Here is a 13,855-nt window from a genome sequence, read left to right on the forward strand (position 1 = left end):
GCGCAGGGGAGTTGTGCGCAGGTGTGACATACCCATAATGCTATGCGTGCATGCATGTGTGACCAGGGACACACACATACACACTGCTTTTGGCACAGTTTTTTCGCCCTCCCCAGGTTTCAGAGGCTTTCTAGGAGTCTGGGGAGGGCAAAAACAGCCTCCCCCCCCCTGCCCGGATGCCCTCCGGAGGCCTCAGGAGCTTCCCTGAAGACGGACCTATGGGGAACCCGGATGTTTGGGAATGGTGACTTCCGGTTTCAAGGAAACCTCCAGAGGGTGAAAAAAGGCCTCAAACAAAGGCCGAAGTCAGCTGGCCAGCGCCTTGCGTGCCCTAATAAATGGCTCCACGTGCCACCTGTGGCACGTGTGCCATAGGTTCCCCATCACGGGATTATTGCAAATAGACAGACAGACAGATGAAAATTTCACATGAAAGATTCCAAATACAATTCCTGGCATTTTCAGCTACAATATCAAGGGCAAAACTCTGTCAGAAAAGCTGGAGATGGGCCTGTTCTGGCTAGTATTCAATTGTACAGACCAAGATGGTATCAGGCAGTTTTCTTAGGTTTCCAGCAGCAGCTGATAAACAAAAAAAACTTAACCAAACCTTGGGATAGTCTAACCATGTTTGAAAACTGAACTGGCTGCGTCAGGTGATTTCTGAGCCCTTGGAACAGGGCAGGGGAAGAATAGCAGAGACAGCAAATCACCCATCCAGTTCATACTATGGGAACAGACAAAATAATAAACAAGGTAAATCAGATTTGGGGCCTGCTGACCCAGCCTGTCTCTCCAACGAGCGTCTGTGATATACCAAGCATTTAAAATTGCATTTCAGCTAAGCTAGATGAACGAGTTCCTGTTCCAGCTCTGCCTCTCCCCCTGGATGCCGCCAGTGAAAAATGTCCCATCATAATCTGGTTGAAGGCATTTTTCATAGAAACACTTGAGGAAATTGCTTGCTGCCAGGAAGGTGTTTATTTAATGAACGTGTTGCTAAACAGATAAAGATGATTTTCTGCCCCTGATGGACTATAGCCTTGCAGTAAATTATACAGAGGCAGAGCTACTGCTGCCACTTACTAAGTCTTTAAGGCTTATGATGGGGCTGAGAAAGGGAGCGAGGCGCTCCGTCAAGTCCTGGTTTAGCAAAGTGTGGAGATGTGCTTTGGAAGCTGGAAGTTAAACCCTGTTTGCAGGCTGGGCTTAGCCAAATTTAAGAATAATTGGCTGCACCCAGATTCACTATGGATTAGGAAAACAGGTTGTGCAAATAGATCTAGGTAAGGGATGTGGTGGCTCAGTAGCTAAGATGCTGAGCTTGTCGAACTGAAAGGTAGAATCCCTAGCGCCACTTAACGCAGTGAGATCCCGTTACTTGTCCCAGCTTCTGCCAACCTAGCAGTTCGCAAGCATGTAAAAAGTGCAAATAGAAAAAATAGGAACCACCTCTGGTGGGAAGGTAACAGCGTTCCGTGTGCCTTTGGCGTTTAGTCATGCCGCCCACATGATCACGGAGACGTCTTCAGACAGCTTTGGGTCTTTGGCTTTGAAACGGAGATGAGCACTGCCCCCAGAGTCAGAAATGACTAGCACATGTGTGCGAGGGGAACCTTTACCTTTACCTTAGGTAGGTCCAGGAAGCCAATGCAAGAAAGCAAAGATTAAAGTGTGATGAAGGTGCAAAAAATAAGTAGATTGTGATGATGATTAGAAGTTTGGGCATCCAGATTTATAAGTTGATTGGCCTCCAAAGGTTAGGTAGTAAATGGACATCACACGCAACTTGTTTGGAAAGAAGCAAAGTTGGCTCAGAAAATATCTAACACCCAAGGAAGGAGTACAGGTAGTCCTCAATGTATGACCACAATTGAGCCCAAAATTTACATTGCTAAGTGAGAAATTTTGTTAAATGAGCTTTCTCCCATTTCATGACTTTTCTTTCCACATTTGTTCAGTGAATCACTGCAGTTCTTAAATTAGTAACATGGCTGTGAAGTGAATCTGGCTTCCTCATTGAGTTTGCTTGTCGGAAGGTTGCACAAGGGGATCACACGTCTCCCGGACACTGCAACTGTCACAAATATGAGTCGGTTGCCAAGTATTTGAATGTTGATCAATACAATACAATACAATACAATACAATACAATACAATACAATACAATACAATACAATAGTAGAGTTGGAAGGGACCTCGGAGGTCTTCTAGTCCAAACCCCTGCCTAGGCAGGAAACCCTATACCGTTTCAGACAAATAGCTATCCAACATCTTCTTAAAGACTTCCAGTGTTGGGGCATTCACAACTTCTGGAGGCAAGCTGTTCCACTGATTAATTGTTCTCACTGTCAGGAAATTTCTCCTCAGTTCTAAGTTGCTTCTCTCCTTGATTAGTTTCCACCCATTGCTTCTTGTTCTACCCTCAGGTGCTTTGGAGAATAGTTTGACTCCCTCTTCTTTGTGGCAACCCCTGAGATATTGGAACACTGCTATCATGTCTCCCCTAGTCCTTCTTTCTCTTAAGCTAAACATACCCAGTTCCTGTAACCGTTCTTCATATGTTTTAGTCTCCAGTCCCCTAATCATCTTTGTTGCTCTTCTCTGCACTCTTTCTAGAGTCTCCGCATCTTTTTTACATCAGCAGAATGGCTCCTGCTGAAGGCAGAAAGATTACTTCTGACTAATGGGGGATAATGGGAGAAAGTATTTCTTTCAGAAGGTTTCTGACTGCAGCGCTTTGCCCTCTCGGGATTCCACTCTTGGCAACTAACCCTGGAAAGGAGCAGCTGGTGGGATGCAAAGACTTCCAGGGTTTCAGTTGGCAGCTTGGCCAACGGGGAGACAATGAGATTGGCAGTGTTATCAGAGAGGAAATTGCCCGGTTAGTGGCTGGGGAAAAGAACTGAAGCTTGGAAAAATATATGGGAGACCCAATCCAGAAGGGGAAATTAAGCCACCGTGGCAGCAACAACATTGCTGAATGAGGGAAGAGACTTGGATGGTTTAAATCAGTGGTGGGATTCAAAAAATTTTTTTTACTACTGGTTCTGCGGGCATGGCTTGGTGGGTGTGGTGTGGCTTGGTGGGCGTGGCTTGGTGGGTGTGGCTTGGATGGGGATGGCAGGGAAAGGATTCTGCAAAATCCCCATTTCCTCCCAATTAGCTGGGACTCGGGAGGCAGAAAATAGTTGGGGGCAGGGGCAGTCAGAGGTGGTATTTGCCGGTTCTCCAAACTACTCAAAATTTCCACTACTGGTTCTCCAGAACTGGTAAGAACCTGCTGAATACCACCTCTGGTTTAAATGTGTATTGCACTTTTGAAGTGTATTGTACACGTAAGGAGATTGCCCTACTTTCCAAGAGGAGGACAAACAGCCAGCTTCAAGCAAACCATGTTATATCATTGAGTTCAGTAGTTTAGAATTGCTTAAAAATTAGTCCCATATATTTGCCTGTATATTTGTATGGCTGCTGTGCCCCTAATGTAAATAATTACTTCAAATCTGCTCATGCCAGGAGTTTCCACTTCTTTGTTCCTTAGCTGATCAGGAAGGGAAAGAAGTGGCCCTTCAGAACCTATCACCCCACAGTGGTGAAATATTTGTTTTGAGAGATATCCTGTTTGGGAAATGTCCTGAGAAATTGTCTTCTCAAATTGAGGATTAGATTTTATCAGCTTTTCCTACATCCCTGATAATCTGCTTTTCTCCTTGAGGTGCTGTTCCACTCAAGGCTAGAGATCACAATTTCTCCTGCTGCAATCAGGGCAGCAAAGAATGGGTCTCTTTCTCTTCTCTACTGCCTGCTAAGCTTGGATCCCTCATTACCCTCCATGGTGGCCATCTTGTCTATACCCTCACAATTGTTGGAGAGCACTGCAGCTGCCCCAATGTGCCCCAGTAAGGCCAGGGATTGCCATGATGGTAGGCAGTAGAGTTCATTGGCAGAGCTGTACAAATGCCTTGGACAAGGTCAACATCTGAGACAAGGGTCTCCATATTTCAATGTTTCAAACAATTGAAGTCCAAAGTTATTTAAGGCATGATGAGCTCCCTCATCTCTCAGTGTGCCATCTTTGTGAGTTTACTCAGCTGATTGACATAATTACTAGAATCTCTTGTCTGTACTGCCAAAATACGTGTTTTTCTAGGGAAACCCTAACTCTGGCATCTTTCCATGAAGCATTTTATTGCTGGAATATTTGTGTAGTAAAATTCTATGGAATTCTGAAAGCATAAGGACAATGTTTCCATAAAACAAGAAAATAGAACAGTCCTAGTTGTGATGGAGAAGATGTCTCCTACTTAGTTGGTAATGGCTACTGGGGAGCATCAATACTGTCTCTTTCTGTCTGCATAAGGGCAACTATAGCCCAGACCTTGGTAGAAAGGCAGCCATTATTGGGAGAAAATGCTGCTCTGCCTGATGCTTCTCTGGAGGGGGAAATGCATATATTTAGATCTTGCTGATTGTGTACATGACTCTTCATGAAAGTAAGTCCACCTGCTCTTCACAGTGCAAAGTTATCACACAATTTGAGCCATTGTTCTCATGATATAGGATACCTTTTCCTGTTTTACTTGCTGGGTACAAAACATATCCCAAATGGGATGGACTTCATAAATCACATAGGCAAATTCAGGATATTCTCATTTTCTCAGATATCTTGGAGTAAAGCAAGGCTGTTCTTTATTTTAAAAAATAAAATAACATATTTAAATGATGTAATATTTAAAAGATATTGTGTGTGTGTGTGTGTGTGTATACACAACAAGACCAGCATGTGTGTGTGTGTGTGTGTGAGAGAGAGAGAGAGAGAGAGAGAGAGAGGGAGGGAGGGAGGGAGGGAGGGAGAGAGAGAGAGAGAGAGAGAGAGAGAGAGAGAGAGAGAGAGAGAGAGAGAGAGAGAGTGAAAACCACTCATGCTTGATCATGAAATCTCCAGAACTGTAAAACCTACAAACTTAAAATGTGGCATGTGGATAGATAGACAGGCAGGCAGGCAGGCAGGCAGGCAGGCAGGCAGGCAGGCAGGCAGGCAGGCAGGCAGGCAGGCAGGCAGGCAGACAGACAGACAGACAGACAGACAGACAGACAGACAGACAGACAGACGTATTTATTTATTATATCAGTGAACACTGATAATGTTACCTAGTTTGGGTAATGAAATATCTGCAAGAAATCAACCAAGTTCAGAAAGCACCAAAGACCCTTCAGTTCAACCTTGAGCTGTAGATATTCTTTATTGACTCCTGCTTTCATCTTTCTTCCTCTCCACAAGACTTGTGCCCATATTTTCTTTCTTGTTTTACCATTCCATTCTCTCTTTTCTGTTTCATTCTTGTTCTTTGGAGATTCCAGATATTAGGGAAAGTTGCAAATGAGAATGGATGCAGAATTTTTAATGGGTCTTAAAAATCATGTGGGGGATCAGATTATTGCCAAATATGCAGTGTGGACAATGAACTCAATATTTACTGTTTACCACTTCAACAAACAGACCAAAGCCCCATTCAGACATCCATTATCCAGAACGCTCCAAACATGAAACTCCAGATACATTCCCCCTGTTGATGTTGCTTTAATGATGTCATCTGTTGCAAGCACTCATGTGAGGATGGTGAACATCTGCACAGGGAAGCATTGTACATACAGCTTCCATACAAGCCAAGACCTTCCATTAGGTAGATCAGAGCCCATGTGGAGCCTATCTTAGCTTCACGGCTGCAGAAATTGTTGCTGAATGTCTATAATACCTGCAGCAGTGACATCAGAGAGATATGTGTGTGTGTGTGTGCATGTGGTTATTATCCAGAATTCTCATACGTTGAGCACTGCAGATGATAAGTGCCTGAACGGAGCTATAGAGTTAGTTACTCAAGTGTTACTTGAATTAAGCAGTCTATTGTTGAAAATTCCTTTTTCTTTATATTACCGATATTAACTCATCAGTATAGCCCCCGGTCTTCTGCCTGTTTTGCTGTAGCTTCTTCTTTCTCTGCACCATAAAATGTTAAAAGAAATAACAGAAAGACACTATCGACTAACCATAGCGGACAATGCTTAAAGGCAAAAGAAACTACCACTTATGAAGCTTATGTTGGATAAGAGCCAATGTAATCAAGGCCTTATGAGTCAGCTCTCACTGATGCTTTCGCTTGGGAAGTATAGCCTAGATACCGTTTGGAAAATGAAGTAATCTGAAGAGTAGAAGTATAAGCAAATAAATCTAGAGAAGACTGGCAGCGCAATGTTTTTTTTTTAATTGATGGTATTTTGTAGTTTAACTGTCCCCCTTTTCCTGAACACAGTGTCAGATGATGTAAAGGTAAAAGTTTCCCTTGCACATATGTGCCAGTCATTCCTGACTCTAGGGGGTGGTGCTCATCTCCGTTTTAAAGCCGAAGAATCAGCGCTGTCTGAAGACATCTCCATGGTCATGTGGCCAGCATGAATAAACACCAAAGGTGCAGGAACTCTGTTACCTACCCACCAAAGGTGGTCCCTATTTTTCTACTTGCATTTTTACATGCTTTCAAACTGTTGGGTTGGCAGAAGCTGGGACAAGTAACGGGAGCTCACTCCATTATACGGCCCTAGGGATTTGAACCGCTGAACTGCCGACCTTTCTGATCGACAAGCTCAGCGTCTTAGCCACTGAGCCACCATGTCCCTGTCAAATGATGTAGCACAAGTCAAAACCTCTGTAGACCCAACTGGATCAAAAAAAATGGATGCCTGCTTCCATTTATGTGCAACTAGACAAGGACACAAATAGAAGTATTTACACAAAGATGTTCTAAATGCATCAATCCGCTAAACTTCTTCACCAGATGGTTGGGCCAAAATCCAACATTATCTGACCCACATTCTGTGACTTTTCATCACCTTGGTTGGGAATGATATATGCCAATGTAACGGAAAAGAGAATTTTAAAAGGAAGTTAAACATTTCTGGCTGCAGAACATAAGAACCAAAGAGCTGAATAGGAACATAAGAAGATACCAGATCTGAGCACAGAGCACATTTTAGCTCATATTGTTTATGCTATCAATTTCCAAGAGGCATCGTTCCCAGCCCTCTTTGGAGATGTCAAGGAATTGAATTGGGACCTTCTGAATGTAAACCATACACTATATTGCTGGGTTATGAATGGCGAATCTGTGCATGAAGAGTAGCGTTTGGACATAGTCCACGAAAGAGTGAACCATGTGCAAAAAAACAGCATGAATTTCAGACCTTGCCTGCTTAACTTACTCAAATAATATTGGAAAATGTGTGGAGCTGAATCTGTAAATCAGTGAGGGCATACATTACACTCTACAGTTAATGTACATGCTCTATGCTTAAGGATGCATATTAATAGTGTAATATATGAAATGCCTGTAATCAATTTGTTTTTTTTTGGCAGCACCAGGCAGTTATCCATATTGAATAGGCAGTCTGCAAAACCTCTTTTCAATGCTGCCTCTATCCAAGGTTTTATTTATACATATTCACCAGTCAGCTCACATTTGTGCCATCATCAACCTAGATGCAATTAATCTGGAGTGAACCCCATTAAGGCCTGGGGAGATGCTGCCAAATGAGTGAATGGAGGATCCTAGCATATTGCCCCTCTGCTGAAAGCTCATTTACCAGCACTCACAATACTCTTCATAATGACCGAATGGGGATAAGTCGTCTTTTTTATCATAGAATCATCCCTCTGTTGTACAGAAAGATACACGAGGAACTTGGCTCCTGAAAGCAGAAAGGAGGCATGATGAGGATGGCCACATCGCTGCAGAAGAGCCAAAGCCTGTTGTGTAATGGATTTATCATACGTGATTCTACATTTAGCTGCACCTTTCACAAATAATGTTTAAGCTCCCTGTGGCTCCTGAAGATGACATGGAAAGAGGCACGGATAGGTGATTTTTCTGAGCAGCAATACAGAAATGTTTTGCCATTGTACCAGGGGTGAAATCCAGCAGGTTCTGACAGGTTCTGGAGAACTGGTAGCGGAAATTTTGAGTAGTTCAGAGAACTGGCAAATGCCACCTCTGGTTGGCCCAGAGTGGGGAGGGAATGGGGATTTTGCAGCATCCTTCCCCTGCCACGCCCACCAAGCCACGCCCACAGAATTGGTGGTAAAAAAAATGAATTTCACCACTGCATTGTATCTTCTAGATACTATATATCATCTGTCTGATAGAGGAGAATATTTGTAGAAATACAGACACTTGGGTAATCGTTTCATTACCCAAAATAGATAACATCACTGGCACTGAAACTTGGTTGTTTTCTGCCAGAAAACAACCAAGAAAACACAGAGCACCAAGGACCCCTCCAATCATCTGTCTATTTGAAGAATTATTTGATTTGTGGAGCGCAAGGCTAATTCCTACAAGGCTGGGAGGTTGTATCAGGTCATCCTGAGATGTTCCCCTGCAAATCCTTTCCTCAAGTATGAATCAGTCCAAAGGAAGAGGTAGGCAGGGGAAATCTTCCCTCCCACGACAGGCACAGCATTGTCAAATCCTCATTTCCCTCTCTTTCCTTTCTCTATCATCTAAGCCACTTGACTCATGAACCTGAATGCAAATCTTACATTAAAAATACATAATAAAGGATCCTTAATTAAAATATCTTAATGAGAGTGGCCTAGCGGTGTTGATGTGGCCACATTAGGGAACTGGAGGTCACTGCATCTTCACATTTAGGACCTTGATTTCATGTTGCTGCTGCTAGTGTACATTTTTGTATGCTTTACTTTTCACAGCTTTTTGCCTTTGCTTCCCCCTCTCATTCTGGCTAGATAATTAAAAAAAACAGCAAACAGGAAAGATGGAAAGTAGAGGGGAACAAAAGTGGAAAAGGGGGAATGAGAAGTGATTATATTTTGGATAGAGAAAGACTGTATTAGCCAAAGATGTGCATGCTTTGTGCAGCTGAGCACAAATTAGTCCTCAGTATGTTCTGGAGGAACTTTATAGTGATGTAGACAGATCTCAATCTGGATTCCTTTTCTTAGGGCAAGGCTGGCCAATTATTGCCATCATAAGTTTCCTTTAAGGGTCAACATGCATTCTCCCTGGAAATCAGATGACCAGTTGATTGGTTGGCTATAGGGGAAATGCTATAATGTAGAGGCGCTCTATAATAAGACAACTGCCTGCTTGTCAGGAAAGGCAAAGAGAAGATTATTGATTTCCTTCTTTGAACAGTAGCAAAGCTCAGTGATTTGAAGTGAGTCACTGGGACAAAGGAGGAAGTGACCTGACTCAAGATCTCAGGTTATCTGTTGTCAACTGCCATGAGTAACAGAGGGGTTTGCTAAAAAAAAAGGAAGGGGTTCGAGAAGAAACAGCATAACAATGGAATTTCCACTCAGCACCATTGTTCAGGAAATAAATAGTCTTGTGTGAGTGTGTCTAGGGGGGAAATGTGACTATAAATATGTAGGCATGCTTAGATCTTCAACCTCTGAGTTGTGTTCAGGCAACCAATGTGGACCACAGGGCTGAAAGTTTTGCCCATCTCTGCTTTAGAGCTGCAACATTCTCTTTTTCACAAATATTTTATAAAAGTTAGGGAAAAGCAACAAGACCCAAACGTGGGTCACTGTTGAACATTTCATCTTTCATTCAAGTGGAAATAATCACATGAGATGCACTTGATGTTGGGATTCTTCTGGAATAGGCTCGAGGGGAAAGGGTTGTCCAGAAACCTATTCTATTTTGAACTGCCTTGGGTTTTCTAACCACTTGTATCCTTTTTCTTCTCACAAAAGAGCCAGAAGGAGAAAAAGACAGAAGAGTGAGGCAAAACCTTTGAGCTAGGAGTCCTCCTCTAACTAAAACAGCTTATTCAGTCCTTTGGAATGAACTGCCCCTCTCTGAGATATCAACTCGTTCGGATTCAGAATAACAATAAAAACATGGCTTTTTCCTCAAGTTTTTAATTTATTTCTTTTATGCTGCCCGGGTACACATATAAATCAATCGATCTTTCCTTCCTTCCTTCCTTCCTTCCTTCCTTCCTTCCTTCCTTCCTTCCTTCCTTTCCTTTCCTTTCTTTTCCTTCTTCCTCCTTTCTTCTTCTTTCTGCTTTCAAAACAGTTTTTGACTCCCGGAGACTTTGTGGATTACACTCAGCAGTTTTCTGGGCAAGATTTTCAGAAGTAGTTTGTCATTTCCTTCTTCCTAGCAGATAGAGAGTGATTTGCCCAAGGTCACCCAGCAGGCTTTGTACCTAAGGCAAAATTAGAACTCATAGAATCATAAAGCTGGAAGGGACATTGGAGGTCTTCTAGTCCAATCCCCTTTCCAAGGGAGAAGTCCTTAGATCATTCCAGACAAAGACTGTCCAATGTTTTCTTGAAAATATCCAGCAATGGAGCACTCACAACTCCAGGAGGCAAGTGTTCCATTGAGTAATCATTTTTACTCTCAGGAAATTCCTCCTTAATTCCAGGTTGAACCTCCCTCTGATGAGCTTCCACCCATTGCTGCTTGTCTTGCCCTTAGGAGCTATGGAGAATAAATCAATGTCCTTTTGCCTGTGACAGCTCTTCGGGTATTGGAAGACTGCTATATTCACAGTCTCCTGGTTTCTAGCCTGGTGCTTTAACCACTAAACCAAATTGGCCAAATATTTTCTTCCTGCATTTTCATGTGCAGCTGGAAATTTTATGTGAAAATTGGGTTTGTCTAGTTTAATGCAAAGAAGGATTAGGAGGTGACATGATGTGGCAGTGTTCCAATATCTCAGGGGTTGCCACAAAGAAGAGAGAGTCAAACTATTCTCCAAAACACCTGAGGGTGGAACAAGAAGCAATGGGTGGAAACTAATCAAGGAGAGAAGCAACTTAGAACTGAGGAGACATTTCCTGACAGTTAGAACAACTAATCAGTGGAACAGCTTGCCTCCAGAAGTTGTGACTGTTCTATCACTGGAGGTTTTTAAGAAGAGATTGGACAACCATTTGTCTGAAGTGTTGCAGGGATTCCTGCCTGAGCAGGGGGTTGGAGGACTAGAAGACCTCCAAGGTCCCTTCCAACTCTGCTATTCTATTCTATTCTGTTCTGTTCTGTTCTGTTCTATTCTATTCTATTCTACTTTACTCTACTCTATTCTATTCTATTCTATTCTATTCTATTATTATTCCTATTCCTACTTCTATCTCACCTTTCTAAAAGAAGGAATCCTGCACACTCCCAGTCACAGGGGGGAAACTCCATGAAAACAGAACAAACAGATATGAACTGAGGGGGGGGGACCCACCCAATTCAATTCAATACCTATGCAGCTGAAATGCCCAAATCCTTCTGCAGATTAAATAAAGCTAGGCTTAAACATCTCTGTCTGTATGTGGGATCCATTGGGGACAGAGGCTGACCTGGTTTAATGGCTCATCCTTCCATACAGTCTGCAGTAAAATTAGACTTGAAATGCCAAAATGAGAGAGTTTATTATTATTAGCTGGTAGAATTGCTCATCCACAATTTCCCATTCAGTATTGGACTATCTGGAGAGGAGTAGCAACTGTAAATGAAGAAAGAGAGCGGAGGAGCGTTTTGACAGACTATTCACCCTTAGGCAACTCAGTATAGTTTCCCCATCTGTGAAATGGGGTTACTAGGATTTATCTACTTTCTTTGGGGGGGGGGAATCTCAAAGGATTAATTTGTGCCAGTGTTATGATTACATTAAGTACACAGTGCCTGCTGCATAGATAACATGATTAGCAACTATTCTGCACAGTCACAGCTCGCTTCCAGGGATATTGTATCACATTCTGTGCAGCTGGGAAGAAATGACCCAGAGTAACAGGCAATTGAAAGCAGATTTATTGCCTTGGCTTTAGGTTATAAATCCTTGGCACGGAGTCTGCAACACTTGCAGTGTAACACAAGGGGGTGGCTGGTGGTTAGGCAGAAAGGGCCTTTTGAGTATCAACGCACTGTCCAGGCTTAGAAAGGAAGAACAAGGTGTTGGAGATTTATCACTTTTTAAAGGTCGGCAGGTGCCACTGAGGCAGTCCTGATGTAGTCCTTTTTATAGGAGAGCCTGTAGAACGATGTGACAGGCCTGCAGCCATTTTTTTTCTTTTGGGTCGTTGGCCTCCCACAATTTCTATTATTCTGCTATGCATTTTCTATTGTGGGAAATTGGGAGGGGGGATTGTAGGAGTGAGATGCGATGTAGCCATAACAAAATCCTTTCTAGAAAGCCAAGGTCATCCTTTGTCTCTGCACATCTGCACCCGACCGGAATTGTATGGGTGGAACTGCCAGCATGGCAGTGGAAGATTGGACCATGTGATGGGCTTGTGGGTGTGGGGGCAAGATCTTGAACTTTCAACTGGGTAAGGAAAACCAGGAAGCTTTCAGATTTGGGTTTTCCCAAATGCGCCAACATGGGTCTTTTAATAAATTGGACTTTGAGCAATGCTTTGCCTTGGATTTTGATTTACTTTTGGATGCTATTTGGAACCCTGACACGATGTCAGTGAACTCCTACTTGAAGCCCATTAAACTGGGTATTGCTAAAAGACTCTTTCTGGAAGAGCAATTTGTTGTAATCCAGTGTCATGGAGAATTAACACCTTTCTATGAACAGCCCATTTCTATCTTCTCATTCCTGAATCTGTGTTTGTATGGGTATCTGGGTTTTTCATTACCCAAACCAGAGGTGGGTTTCTGTCTGTTCGCCCCAGATCAGGCGAACCGGTAGCGGCAGTGGTGGGAGGCTCTGCCCACCCGCCCAGATGCTTCTGCGCATGCGCAGAAGTGCCGCGTATGCACAAACTGGTAGTAAAATAAATTGAAACCCACCACTGACCCAAACATACCCAGAGTTCCATTTTACATTCCCCAGGGTTCCTATTTCTTTTAGTTTTTTAAGATGTTTTATTTTTAATTTTATTTTTTACAAATATATCAAATCAATGTGTGAACAGTTTAGTACCTGGGTGTTATACATTCTAATACAAGTAAAGCTGATAAAGTTAATCATAATTATTACATTCAATCAATTTATATTTTTTCTAATAATAATACACATTTATATTAGATTACAGTGTATCATTATTTAATTATTCCATGTTTTATCTTGTTATTACTTTTATTTTATGATATAAAAACGTATACACTGATATTCCCCCTTCTTTTATTTCTATCACTTATTCTAGCTTTAATCCTGTCACCCTTTATTAAAGGGCTTTTTCTTTCTCTTCTGTCTAATTTCTAATCATGTCACCCACCTACGAAAAGAAGAGAGAGAGAGAGAAGGAAAAACAAATCAGAACAACAAATCATCTTTGCCCACTTCAGTACTTTAATTGCTATTTAAAGGAAGAGAGAGAAAAGCAAAAGCAAATCAGAACAACAACAAAATCATTATCTAACTATCATCTCTTGCCCGCTTCAATACTTTAATTGCTAGGCTATACGTATTTCTTTGTGATATTCATATGTTGACTGCTTGATAAAAGATTGTTGCTGAATGTATAGGGCAGCGATGGTGAACCTTTTTTGGCTCGCGTGCCATAAGTGAGGGGAGTGCAGGGGGGTCGTGTGCGGGGGTGCCGCACCCATAATGCAATGCGTGACACACACACACAGTACGCAAGCGCACACTACAGGCATGACCCCCCATTTTTTGCATGCTTTTTTCGCCCTCCCCAGGCTCCAGAGGCTTTATGCAAAAACAGCCTCCCCCGCCCACCCGGAAGCCCTCCAGAGACTTTGGGGACCTTCAGGAGGCTTCCCTGAAGCCTCCGGAGCAGGCAAAATGACCCTCCGAGCAAACAGGAAGCGACTTTGCTTGGAGGGTTGTTTTGAGCGCTCTGAAGACTTCAGGGACCT

This window comes from Natrix helvetica (genome assembly GCF_964273705.1).
Source record: "Natrix helvetica genome assembly, chromosome: 1".
Lineage (NCBI taxonomy): Eukaryota > Metazoa > Chordata > Lepidosauria > Squamata > Natricidae > Natrix > Natrix helvetica.